The 12,814-nt window shown below is 38.5% G+C and overlaps 1 long non-coding RNA gene across 1 annotated transcript in view; it reads right to left on the reverse strand.

Annotated features, from left to right (window-relative positions):
- The window catches only part of LOC142829630 (uncharacterized), a 202,111-nt gene that overhangs the window by 118,657 nt on the left and 70,640 nt on the right, over window positions 1-12,814 (reverse strand). The window contains exon 2 of the long non-coding RNA XR_012904248.2: window positions 101-211. This is a non-coding gene — a long non-coding RNA (uncharacterized LOC142829630). The remainder of the gene's footprint in view (window positions 1-100; window positions 212-12,814) is intronic.

A 12,814-nucleotide genomic window follows, 5' to 3' on the forward strand; every position in this document is an offset into this window, starting at 1 on the left:
ATTACTCCAGATCCCAGCTCAGGGATCCTATATGTGACCCTTTAACTAACCTATGTCACTGCTACAATCCCCACAGCCACAGCACATTCGTCACCCTTACCTCAGGTCTTTGTTCTGGTTGAATCCTTCTTGCTGCCAAGGTCCCGGTCAGCAACTGCTCTGTCTGAGGTCCTGCAGCCAGCCAGAAGCACCATTTTCACACTTGGCCCCACTGGGAAAAAAGTTTTTATAGGAAATTTTCAATAATTCTTAATCAAAAGGAATCTGCCATTTGTGTATCTGCTTGCTGCAACTTTAACATTCATGGAGAAAAAATTGGATTCTCAGATAAGCTGCTCCAATTCCATTTAGGTCTTTAACCTACAAAGTCAACCCCTTAAAAAAAAATCTAACCAAAAGTTCAAAGATAATTAAATCTAGGAGTAATAATGATGTTTGCTCCCTACTGAATTATGTACAAAATACTGTGTTAAAAGAACCTTTATGTTAAATAGAAAAGCACTTAGAAGTTAGGAAAAGTCCAAATTCAACTTGACTGTCCAACTCCATACCCAAAACCTGCCTCCAGTGGCTTTCATTGCTTTCTACCTGCATTTCCTTCTCTCCCAGCCCCTACTAGCTCCCTGTTCCCCTCATGCCATTGTTTTCCCCAACTCACTCCCAGATTCATTTTCATCTGTCTCCTCATACAGTTAGTCCATCTCCCTCATTCTTTGCCCCAGCTTCCTAGCACAGTCACCCACATACCCCCAGTTTCACTCCCTGACTATTTATCCAATAAATCATCCTGCCACAACACTGGTCAGGTTCACACCAAAACCAGATTTATTTCCACAGGCATGCACAGAAAGGACAGGTTTATAGGTGGACCAGTGGAATTTCCAGGGAAATTCAAAGAAAGGTGGAGTCATGATATCCGTGGATAAAGTGACTACTGCATTTGTGAATAGTAATAGAGAGGTAGCCATGTTAGTCTGATCTTGCAAAAACAAAAGGAAAAACTATGTAGCACTTTAAAGACTAATAAGACGGTTTAATAGATGATGAGCTTTTGTGGGCCAGACCCACTCCTCAGATCATATTCTGGAAGAGAACTGGCATGACCACATATACATCAGACATCAAATCAGACAGACATCTTCACAAGGAAAAACCAGTTGCTTTTCATTTCAACCTACCTGGACATAATATTAACAACCTTTCTACATGCATCTTACTTCAAAGAGACTTTAACACCAGATTTACAGAAGGAAACTTCAGAACTTTCTTTCATTCTTAAATTTGACACTTTACGAATGGGCCTTGACAAAGATGCTAATTACCTTAACCATTACAAAGATAGCTTCCCCATTTATCGCCCCTGATTAGCCATTCATTGACTCATGAATAGCTATTCCCTCCCTCCCTCTCACTCACCCCACCTTCTGTACTAAATATGATTTGTCAGTTAAATAATGTGTTCACTTTTTCATTGTAGTCCTTTGGTATTTTATGGTCATGCCAATTCTCTTCCAGAATATGATCTGAGAAAGTGGGTCTGGCCCATGAAAGCTCATCACCTATTAAACCATCTTCTTAGTCTTTGAAGTGCTACATAGTTTTTCCTTTTGTTTCTGCATTTGTGGGAGAGTTCAGTAATTGGAAATATCATGAATCAAATATTTAACTGAATATTTTCAGAATTTTTGAATTCTGTATTTTAAATTATGGTAAAACACTAGAATATGGATAGGTGCCAGAGACAAATACATATATTAACTGGATTTTTTAAAAATATTTTTTTAAGATATAAAAATAAAAGAATTTATAAAAACTGATGAATTGTTTGTTAAACTGTGGAAATGCAGAATTAGGATAAATGCATAACCTGCTACAGGCAATGTTTCTGGCAAGAGTGTGTCTGAGGTCTGACACTGGGTTCTCAAAGTACAAAAAAAGCTACACGGGTATCTGTCAAACACAAGCAGTTTATTTCCTGACAGCTATCAGCTGTGCCCCTTAACTAAAAGAACATGATAGGAAAAGCGGCATTTCTTACATCCCTTCTGCTAGCCAGGGAACCCGTTTTGGCTGCAGATGAAGTGGGAGACTGTCTCAGCTTCTGAAGCGCTGGTACCTAAAGCTCATCGGTGAAGTCCAAATTGTTGTGCTCTAGTTCAGCTTTAAATACTGTGTCTCTACCTTGTTTGTGGCAGTTTGGAAATTTCTGGGGGTTACTCATTGCTTGTTACAGTATGGCTCAGCTGTACTGCTTGTCCTTTGACTTTGTTTACATGATCAGTACATTTAAGTAAACAAGATTGTTATGTTCCCGCCCTTATCTACAATTCGTTCTTGCTACAATGGCGTACGTTCCTAGAGGCTTGCATCTGGCTCATCAGTAGTAGGGAAGGGGAGGGGGAGAATGTAGAAATGGGGAGAATGCAGGCCTCATCACCCCTATACTTCACATGTAAAGAGTTCTTCTGCAGTTGACAACTACAGGCAATCTCACAGCAAACTAGTGAAGAGGGAGCTAGCGCATTATTTAAATTATTATGTTAAACATCTTTTAGATCAATTCTTATTTTACCAGCTTTTTCTTTCACAGGTAACTCACCTGATTATTTCTCTCCATCTACAATATCTTCCACAAGCTCATTTTCACACTAACTGCTCTTCACACCCCCAAATTGAACTGAGGTCTCCTTAGAGCCATCTAGTCCCCTCCTCAGTATTGCTTAAGCCCTGAAAGCTGCCTCTTTGGTGTCCTGAGCATCCTTAACACCAACTAACATCAATGTAAGTTGAAGACACAGTGCCACTTGGAAGACTGGGTCCTTTGGGAGCAATTCACAGCTAAGATGCTACGTTCAGCAAATCAGTTACCGAAGTCAGTGTTGTTCAGTGCATAAAAAGGTCATCTTGTGAACTTTGGCATGAATTTCAACTAAGACACTGCATACACCCTATTCCTTTTGAGGTGGCACAGCCCACTCCACCCTCTAATATTAGAGTAAGGAATTCACAGTGGATTTTCCAACACTAAGCAAGAGCTACATATACTTGGAGCTATCTGTAAATATTTATAATCATGTATAATTCTTAATCTTTAGCTCAATACATGTTGAGGATTTTGCCACTCAACTAAAGTGCAACAGTACCTTCAGACAGCTGACAAATAATTGATACTTTTAGGATAAAAATCCATAGGTCATGGTTTTAAACCATCATTAATGGGCTGCAAATGCATGGCAGAATTTTAATTCACCATATATGATTCTAACATTAAATCCAACATAGCATGGTAGGAAAAGTTAAAAGAACAGACCTATTTGCCGATCCTGACTAAAGAGTCAGTAAATATGACCAGAAATCACTGATTACCTGTTCTTACAGTCAATGTTCCTGTAAAATTGTCACCAAAATTAATGTCAATTTTCCTGCTTAAAAGTGGGATCATGTCCTAATTTGTGTTGTCATGATTTTCATGTATCCAAACTTGTTTTTCTATTTTTATGAATAAACAAATTGTGAATATACAACGTGTAGTGTTCAGTTTTCTTTCCTGAGTTAAGACCTGGGTTCTTAAAAGCATAGTCATATTCTTAAAAGCATAGTCAGAGAAAAAAAAAACTTAAGTTCACAGACTATTTTAAACATGTTAAACATGTAGCTTTTGGGCAGTTTTTTTTTTTTAAGTAAGCGTAGTTCGACAGTTATTTATAAAGTTAAGCTCTGGTCACAGATCAAATTGCAGCTAATATTCTATGAATAGAAAGACAAAATACTTTTTTTTTATTCTTCAGGAAGGATGGGAAACTATAATGAACCTAAAGTGAAATTTAACTTAAACAACCTTGTATTTAAAAGTATTTTTCCTTTAGAACCATTTTCTAACACTGCTGCCATATTATTTATTTATGGCACAGGAAAAAAATTAGCTATTTTCTGAGAAGACCTGCAAGCAATGCAACTTTTATCAGTACATCTTGAAGTGAAAAGGAAGTATCAGCCCATTGGACCATCACCTATTATTTGTTTGACAAGCATGAGTAAACGGATGAGCAATCAGACAATGGGCAAACATGATGGGGTCATCTTTGTTGTAGACACATGAAATCTGATAACACATAAGATTTTACAGCCTAGACAATGAAGGCACTGAGGAAGTAAGTGAAATGAAGACTGGCACTATTGAGATGCTTTCCCTCCTCTAGCTTTTTGCAAAGCAACTTGAAATTTTAGATGAAAGGACAAGAGAAGAATCCTTATTCCTGTATATCTTGTTTCCATCTAGGTTCACAAGTGAAACCTGAAGGTATAGACTTGTATTAATATAAAGAAATGAATTCAGACCCTAGTCAACTTCGTTCTGGAAACTGAATTTTGCTTCTCTGCTGATTCTGTTCAGTAAAAGAAGTCAAACTCTTCACTTCAGGAACTGTAGTGTTGTTCCAAAAGAAATGGTTCCACTCAGAAAAATAAAATAAAATCTAAATATGAAGTGTCACTCATCCCAACTCCCAGTACCATTTGCAGCTATTAAACAACTAGTATAGTGCATTAATCTTCTGTATGAAAGATTCACTTATGACAGCTACTCCAGTACCTCAGGCTGTTATTGCACAGTTTGGTAGGGCACCCCAAAGTAGTAGCAGTAGGACTTGAGAAAGTCCCTATAATTTATGAAGTCACTTATCAAGTACAGGTGAACAGTGAGGAGAATTTTTGAAAGGGCTCTTTTAGGCTACGTCTACACTACAAGTTTTTTTTCGGCAAAAAATATTTTAATGAGGCACTCATTTGCATGAGTCAGTCTCATTTGCATATTTTCTGCCTATCTGTTTTTTCGGTAGGTTTTTGTGCAAAAATAAGCAGCATGGATGTTTTCTTTTTGCACAAAACCCCCCTTTCCCGCAAGATTGGTAAACCTCCTTTTTGGGGCATAAGGATCTTGCGGGAAAAGGGGGTATTTGCACAAAATGAAAATGTCCACTCTGCTTGATTTTGTGCAAAAACTCTAGCAAAAAAACAGTTCAGCAGAAAATATGCAAATGAGATTGAGACTCATGCAAATGAGTCCCTCATTTGCATTTTTTTGCCAAGAAAACTCGTAGTGTAGACATAGCCACAGGGTGTGTCTAGACTACCTAGTTGTGTCGACAAAAGTGGACTTTTGTCAACAAAACTATACCAGCGTCTACACTACCGCTGAGTTCTGGCGACATAACGTCGACAGAACTCAGCAGTTTTGTCGACGCTGGTATACCTCATTTTACAAGGCATAACACCTTCTGTCGACAGAACTCTGTCAACAGAAGGTGTTATTGCCTGTAACGTTGCGTCCAGACTACGGAGTTCTGTCGACAAAGCAGCTTGCTTTGAGTTCTGTCGACAATGTGTCTGGACGCTCTTTGTCGATGGAAGTTTTGTCGACAGTATCTGTCAACAAAACTTCCGTCGACAAAAGGCGGTAGTCTAGACGTACCCTTAGAGAATGACTATGTTGGCAGCTAAGGATGCAATAGGAATTAAGATTTCTCATGTATAATTTTGATTTGTAGCCATCACTAACTAATGAAATGCAATTGGTTTTTAATATTACATCATTTATGTGACTATTGAAAGCCTAAGTAGAGGGCCTGTACCACAACAGATCAACATTTAAAACAATCATTACAGTTGGCCTGTTGATTTTTTTAAGTAATGAACATGGGTGAAAATCAGAACTTTCCATCATAAAACATTTTTGGAAGAATAAAACCTGAGATATTGAAAAGACAGGACAAAACTGAGGTCCTCCTTGAACTTCAAGGGTTCTAGCTAAATCATCACACTGCTTTAGATATTTGCCTATTCAATCCTGAGCAATAAAGATTTCCAGAATCAGAACTTAACTACCTACCTCAGCTCACATACAAAAATATTAGAATTAAACCTCCTGGTGTACTATGTAATATTAAGGTCATTTTCTGGTCTCAAATGACACCTATGTAAATCTGAACTGACCCTTTTAGGTCAGTGGGTGTAGTGTTGGACAGGAACCTTTTAAACATAAAAGGAAATGTGTAAACAAAGAGGGAAAGTTGATTTTTTAAATATTTCCATATAAGTAGAAAATTATCACTTGCCTTTATTAAGTTGATAAATTACCATTCCATTATTAAATATTGAAGAGCTGTGTCACATTGCAAAGACACTTCTTACCACACTGACTTTACCAGGCCTGGCCCACAACATTTTAGCACCTCAGGCGGGGAGCTCAAATGATACCCTCATGCTACCTTTTCGCCTGCCTGCCTGTTGTGTCTCTTGTGCACTCCTTCCTCCAGCACAGCACTCCACCATCTGTGTGCATGCAGAGCAGAGAGAATACGTATGCACCAACAGCAGATACAATTTTCTACACTCTGGGTCCTAATGGTGCCCCCCATCTACAGTCTGGCACCTGAGATGGCCACCTCAGTTTGCCTCATGGTAAGGCCAGCCCTGGACTTTACAGTTATCTAGTTATTAGATACAATCAATAATACTAAGAATGGGACAGAACAGTGGAGATACTCAATATTTGGACAAGTCTCCATTATCCTCTTTCTTGAATAATATATTATTGAAGGTAAATCACAAAGTCTTTATCACTTTGTCTTAAATTGCAACACACATAAATTTTAGAGGTAATCTGACCTTCAGCATTGTGAAAACACCAATTCTATAAAACACACAAACGGTATACTTTAAATTCACATAACTATAGAACAGAAATGAAGTCATGCAATAAGCCAATTCTGCTCATCGCCACAATGCAACTTGGGTGCATTTTGTCCTTGATTTCATATTTAATCTACTTTTTTGGTGTCTTTTCCTTGGGAGTTACTCTTTGGGAAATTATTACTCTAATATATAACATTTTCTTACCATCAATGAAAATACACTGGATTAGTGTAATTTATCATTAGAGAAAGGAAAAATGAATAGGTATTATTTTAAAATGGACAGTATCTATTAAAGAGCAATTCCAGGAGTAAATTCAGATTAGCAATAGAAAATAGTCAGTCAGATGTAAATTGTAGTTTAAAATGCTTTTCCGGAATTTGATATCCACAGCCTTATGAACTCAGTTTCACAGGTTCTATTTTTAGTACTGTAGTGCCAGAATTGAAGTCCTGCACTGCAGATTTCCAACTAAAAGAGATGGTGTTATTTTGATTTTGCAAATATGCATTCAAAATTTGTAAAATTTTCATTTGTATCTATGATGAGTGACTCATTCTCTGCCAATAACTAGGAGAATAATTTGTATTGTAATTATTTAGCAAACAAAATCAGAAACATAGGCCATTTGGAACACAACTAGAAACATAAGGCATACATAGGACATTTCTTACAAGCCTGGTATAAGCCAACTGTCCATGGAAAAGCATTAATTTTAAAGTTGGTTGTAAAACGGGAGTTGCACTCGGTCCCTCTTTTAAAAAAAACCTCTCTCTCAACTAGTGAGCAGACTCTCTTATTGGCTGGAGGAGGTGAGTAAACCAACAAGCAATACATTTCTACAGGGGCTAGCCTACTGTATTCTTCATCAACACCCTACTGAGAGCCAGGGAACCTCTTCTTTGTAAGTAAAGTGCACGTACACTGGCGTTACCAGGAAACTATTACTGTAAAGTTTGGGAGTCATGTAAAGGGTACCCTTTTAGTACTCCATCTCACTTCTGATGATAGCAACGTGAAAGTGATTACAATTCTAGCCTATGCACTTCTTAAATTAGTAGAATTTATCCATATCTTTACCAATGGCTTATTCATGGAGTGCAAGATGGAAACATCTACAAGGAGTAGCCAGAATCAACAAAGAATGGGAGAACAGCAAAACACTGTCAAAGAAGAGCAAAGTTACTAGCATCAACATAGAAGGGAATGAAATGAAGGAGCATCAATCTGACACACTGCGGTAAGGCACTTTCAGAGAATCCTTGTAATACAGAATCACTTAGACACCCAATTTGAAAAAACTTGGTCTAAGTTGCTAAATACAAATATTATGATTTTAAAAAGGTGCTGAACACCTGCATTTCCCTTTGACATTAGTGTGATTCATGGGTGCTTGAAACTATCTGGAAAAAAAAAAGTCAATATTTAGGTGGCTAAATATGGATTTAAAAACTAATGTTGGGCCCCCAAAATTTACTCTAAGTAAATGGTCTAAAATGAAGAAATATGGGTAAATATAACCTACATTTCAACTTTAGAAGAAAGGAAGAGGTTTTTTTAAGCTGAACAAAAGAAATCACACACAATATATCAAAGAAGCTGCTCAGGAAAGTAATAACAGATCGTGACGGGGGGGAAAAAAGTCACAGCAGCTAGGCGATCAGTACTGTTCTGCCTGAAGTTGGGATGTGTGACAATGTGAGTGTCGAACAATAGGTTATATTGAAGGATAAACTCTTCTCTCAAATATACATATTTACCTCCCATTGCAGTCAATGGTAGTTGTACAGGTGCGTTCCTCTGAGCAAAATTTGGCTGTGTGTAATTTTAGATAGGAAGGGTCAAAAGCATTATTTTCTGCAAGAAATGCCAGAAAATACTTTTTAATTATTTTATTCTCTTCTCTCATTAGGGATACAGATGACTCCTACTGAAGTTGTGCTGAGTGGTGAAAAAATAAACATGCATAACCTACGTGAACTAATGTTGGACCCCCAAAAATTGTGAATCTTCTTTACAATCTGAAAAATAGTTGCATAACTAAATTTTGGGTTTGAATTTTATAACTAGTCAGTCAGTAAGCTGCATGACAGATGATCTTCAGTACTAGCTTTTTCTCTCTCTTGGACAATATAAACCTGGAAGATTACTACTGAAGTCAATACATTTGCTACACTAAGGATTTTTTAAATAAATGCCACCATTGCCTAACATCAGTTCAGCTCCACTGAACATTGGAATCAGTGTAGAATACTTCTGGGAGCCATCTTCAGCAGTAAGCTGATTAGCTGACAGTGGACTTTGATATTGTCCCATTATTTTGCATGCTTACCATTATCTGCTATGCTTCAGAAAGGAAAGGCCATGTGTTCCATACTGGTAAACCCAGTTTCCTGTAGGCAAATTCCAGTAGTAGCTAGAACCCAGCATGGATACAAAACTGGTATCTGCATCTGCAAAAATGATCTGCAGATACAAAGCAGATATCTGCAAATTTGCAGGACTCTCGCACAAGATTTTGAGACATCCCTGAAAATGCCTGATATATTTCATAAGCTCTTCAGTTCAATACAGAAGAAGCTAGTGTTAGGGTGAATTCAGATGCTTCATTTCTATCTCAGCACTAGTAACACATAGAGGGATAATAGTGTAATCATTAATGCAGGGCCCAGGATAGCAGTCCCTCAGGAAAAACTCCTGCTGATGTTGGTAAGAGTTTTACTTGAGTAAAAAGTGAGCAAAAAGCACTTATGAGGATCCATAATTATAGGGAAAGTGTTTGATGACTAGGATATCCTGCCTCCTCCCTATCACGTAACTTTGACTACTTAAATAGTGTTGTATGATTTACACTCCTTAAGGTTAATTAGAGACTGCTTTTCATATTTCCTTTAAAATGTTTGCAACACTTATTCTGATTTTAAAGGGACAGCTAAAGCCTGTTCATCTTAGAAACATAAAGCAAGCCTATCTCCCTCCCATATAGGCTAAAATTTGATAATACTGGAAAAACTTCATTTTACACCAAGAGGAGAACTTAGGGTTCAATAATACAAAGTCATGTTGTACATGGACTAATATTGGACACATTTAAAAACTACTATAGACTGATGCATTGCATAAACAATCTCTGTTTGTGTCATATTTTGCTGTTACCCATTGAGTTACTTTCTAGCATATGCAAGAAACAGTGTATGCACCCGAGAATGTGTGTATGTAAGAGAGAGAGAGAGAGAGAGAGAGAGAGAGAGAGAGAGAGAGCGCACTTGTAATATAAACATGCAGCTCTTAAAAAAAGACATTTTAAATAGATGTGAAATTGGCAATACTTAACATGCTTATGTCAGTTTGAAAAAATTATGCATTGGCTTGGTTTAAGATCAGAGATTCCCACATTGGTTGTGTTGTGAACAGTCCACTAACAAAGCAAAACAATGACTTGTTGGATGAAGCTTTAGGGATGGGTGTTGATGAAAAGGTTTCCTTGTATTATTTTCATTGTTTCCTGCTTATCTTATCACTAATTATTGAGTGGAGAGCCAGAAAACACAAAGGAATTTTAAGAAACGTCTTGGGAAATTATTTCCTCTGAAACTGGAAATTTCACCCACAAAGTTGCTCATCTGTTTAAATGGCTCCCAGCACTTTAGTATTCAAGCACCTCACAAGCTTTAACGTATTTTTTCTCAACACCCATTCAAAAGTGTCTTCACTGCAATTGGTAACAAAATAGACTTGGGAGAGGAGAAATCACTAAAAGCTGTATAGTGAACCTCTTACTCATATTAGTTAGCAATTATTTACCTCAGCAGGGACCAGTGTGAGCAATTACTGTCTAATACTCAATACTTCTAGAAATACTCAAGGAGCCAATAGAGGAGCTATCTGAGCCTTTAGCTATCAACTTTGGAAAATCATGGAAGACAGGAGAGATTCCAGAAGATTGGAAAAGGGCAAATATAGTGCCTATCTATAAAAAGGGAAATAAAAACAACCCAGGAAATTACAGACTGGACAGTTTAACTTCTGTGCCAGGAAAGATAATGGAGCAAGTAATTAAGGAAATCATCTGCAAACACTTGGAAGATAATAAGGTGATAGGGAACAGTCAGTATGGATTTGTAAAGAACAAATCATGGCAAACCAATCTGATAGCTTTCTTTGATAGGATAATAAGTCTTGTGGATAAGGGAGAAGTAGTGGACGTGGTATACCTAGACTTTAGTAAGGCATTTGATAAGGTCTCACATGATATTCTTATCAATAAACTAGGCAAATACAACTTACATGGGGCTACTATAAGGTGGGTGCATAACTGGCTGGATAACCGTTCCCAGAGAGTAGTTATTAATGGTTCACAATCCTGCTAGACAGGTATAAACAGGTGGTGTTCCACAGGGGTCTGTTCTGGGACCGGTTCTGTTCAATATCTTCATTGACTATTTAGATATCAGCATAGAGAGTACACTTATTAAGTTTTCAGATACCACCAAGCGTGGAGGGGTTGCAACTGCTTTGGAGGATAGCGTAATAATTCAAAGTGATCTAAATAAATTGGAGAAATGGTCTGAGGTAAACAGGATGAAGTTTAATAAGGACAAATGCAAAGTGCTCCACTTAGGAAGGAACAATCAGTTTCGCACATACAGAATGGGAAGCGACTGTCTAGGAAGGAGTACTGCAGAAAAGGATCTAAGGGTCAGAGTGGACCACAAGCTAAATAAGTAAGTAATTGACACAAGAACCTTAACCTCAGCAAAGGTTCTCTGTCTCAACCTAGATAAGTTTGAAGAATTCTTGTTGGAGCGAGTCACATTCTATTTAAATGCAAGGGTAAGAGGAGTTTGCAATTTCTGCTGATGGTGTACTGCATAAGAACCTTTAAGCAAATTGGTAGGTAGCTTGGGAGTCTTCTATAATCTTCCTCACAAGTCCTATAGTTTCAAGTAAGGGTGGCCCACTGTGTATTTTACCCAATAAGCTAGACAGGAAACTGTAGTTATTCCTCTTAGGTACAGACATTGCAATTGTCTTCCATATTTTTGTGATTTCCAGGAAAACAAATTCTCAGATTACATAAAAGTTTCTTCCAGGTTTAATTTCTGTAATGAGTTCTGTATTAGGTCAACCCTTGTAGTACACCAACAAGCATCAGTGGGTTCAGAGTACAGCTACCTACTTTTAACTGAAGCAGGCACCTGTGAATTAACAACACCTTCATTTAAGTGTCAGAACTGGCTTCATTTTTTTATCAGGATGTCATGTGTATTGCTAGTGATAACTTAAAATGATCTGGTACCCAAGCCAATGTCATTGCTGCAGTTAAGATCCCCTGAAAGCATTTTACGATTAGAACAGATATTTTGAACCAGACTAGATCCTACTTTCATTTAAACCAGGAATAACTTCACTGAATTAAACGAAGTTACATGTCTGTAGAAGTGGTGTAAGTGAGAGTAGATTCAGATAGGCTCTTTGAGTCGCAGACCCTCCTCTTTGGAATACACTACAAAAAAATGTATCAGGACCTGAGGCTAATGAACTTCATGGTATGATGAAGAACCCAGTTTATTTACATTTGCAAAGAGACATACAGGCAGTCCCCGAGTTATGCAGATCCGACTTATGTCGGATCCGCACTTACGAACGGGGCTCTCTCGCCCCGGAGCTCGCAGGCAGCGGGACCGCCCAGAGCGCAGCGGTCCCGCCACCTCGACCTCCGGGGCGAGAAAAGCTGCTCCGGGTGCCCCTGGTCTGCTGGGGACCATCTCCAGCAGACCAGGGACACCCGGAGCAAAGCCGGGGAGGCGGGGGGGGGGCGCAGACCAGGCTTTTGTTGTGGACCCTGGGGTAGAGCAGCTGGGGTGCTGCCGGGTTGGTCCTGCAGGGACCTACCTGGCAGCCCAGCTGTTCTGTCCCAGGCTCGAGATTCAACCATTGTTGAAACTGATCAGTGGCTGATTCCAGGAAGCTGGGGGCAGAGCAATTCTGCCTCTAGCTTCCTGTAGTCAGCCCCTGGTCAGTTTCAGCAGCAGCGGCTGAATCTGGAGCCAGTTCCGACTTACATACAAATTCAACTTAAGAACAAACCTATAGTCCCTATCTTGTACGTAACCCGGGG

Source organism: Pelodiscus sinensis, chromosome 4 (assembly GCF_052426305.1).
Source record: "Pelodiscus sinensis isolate ZL-2025 chromosome 4, ASM5242630v1, whole genome shotgun sequence".
Classification (NCBI taxonomy): Eukaryota; Metazoa; Chordata; order Testudines; family Trionychidae; genus Pelodiscus; species Pelodiscus sinensis.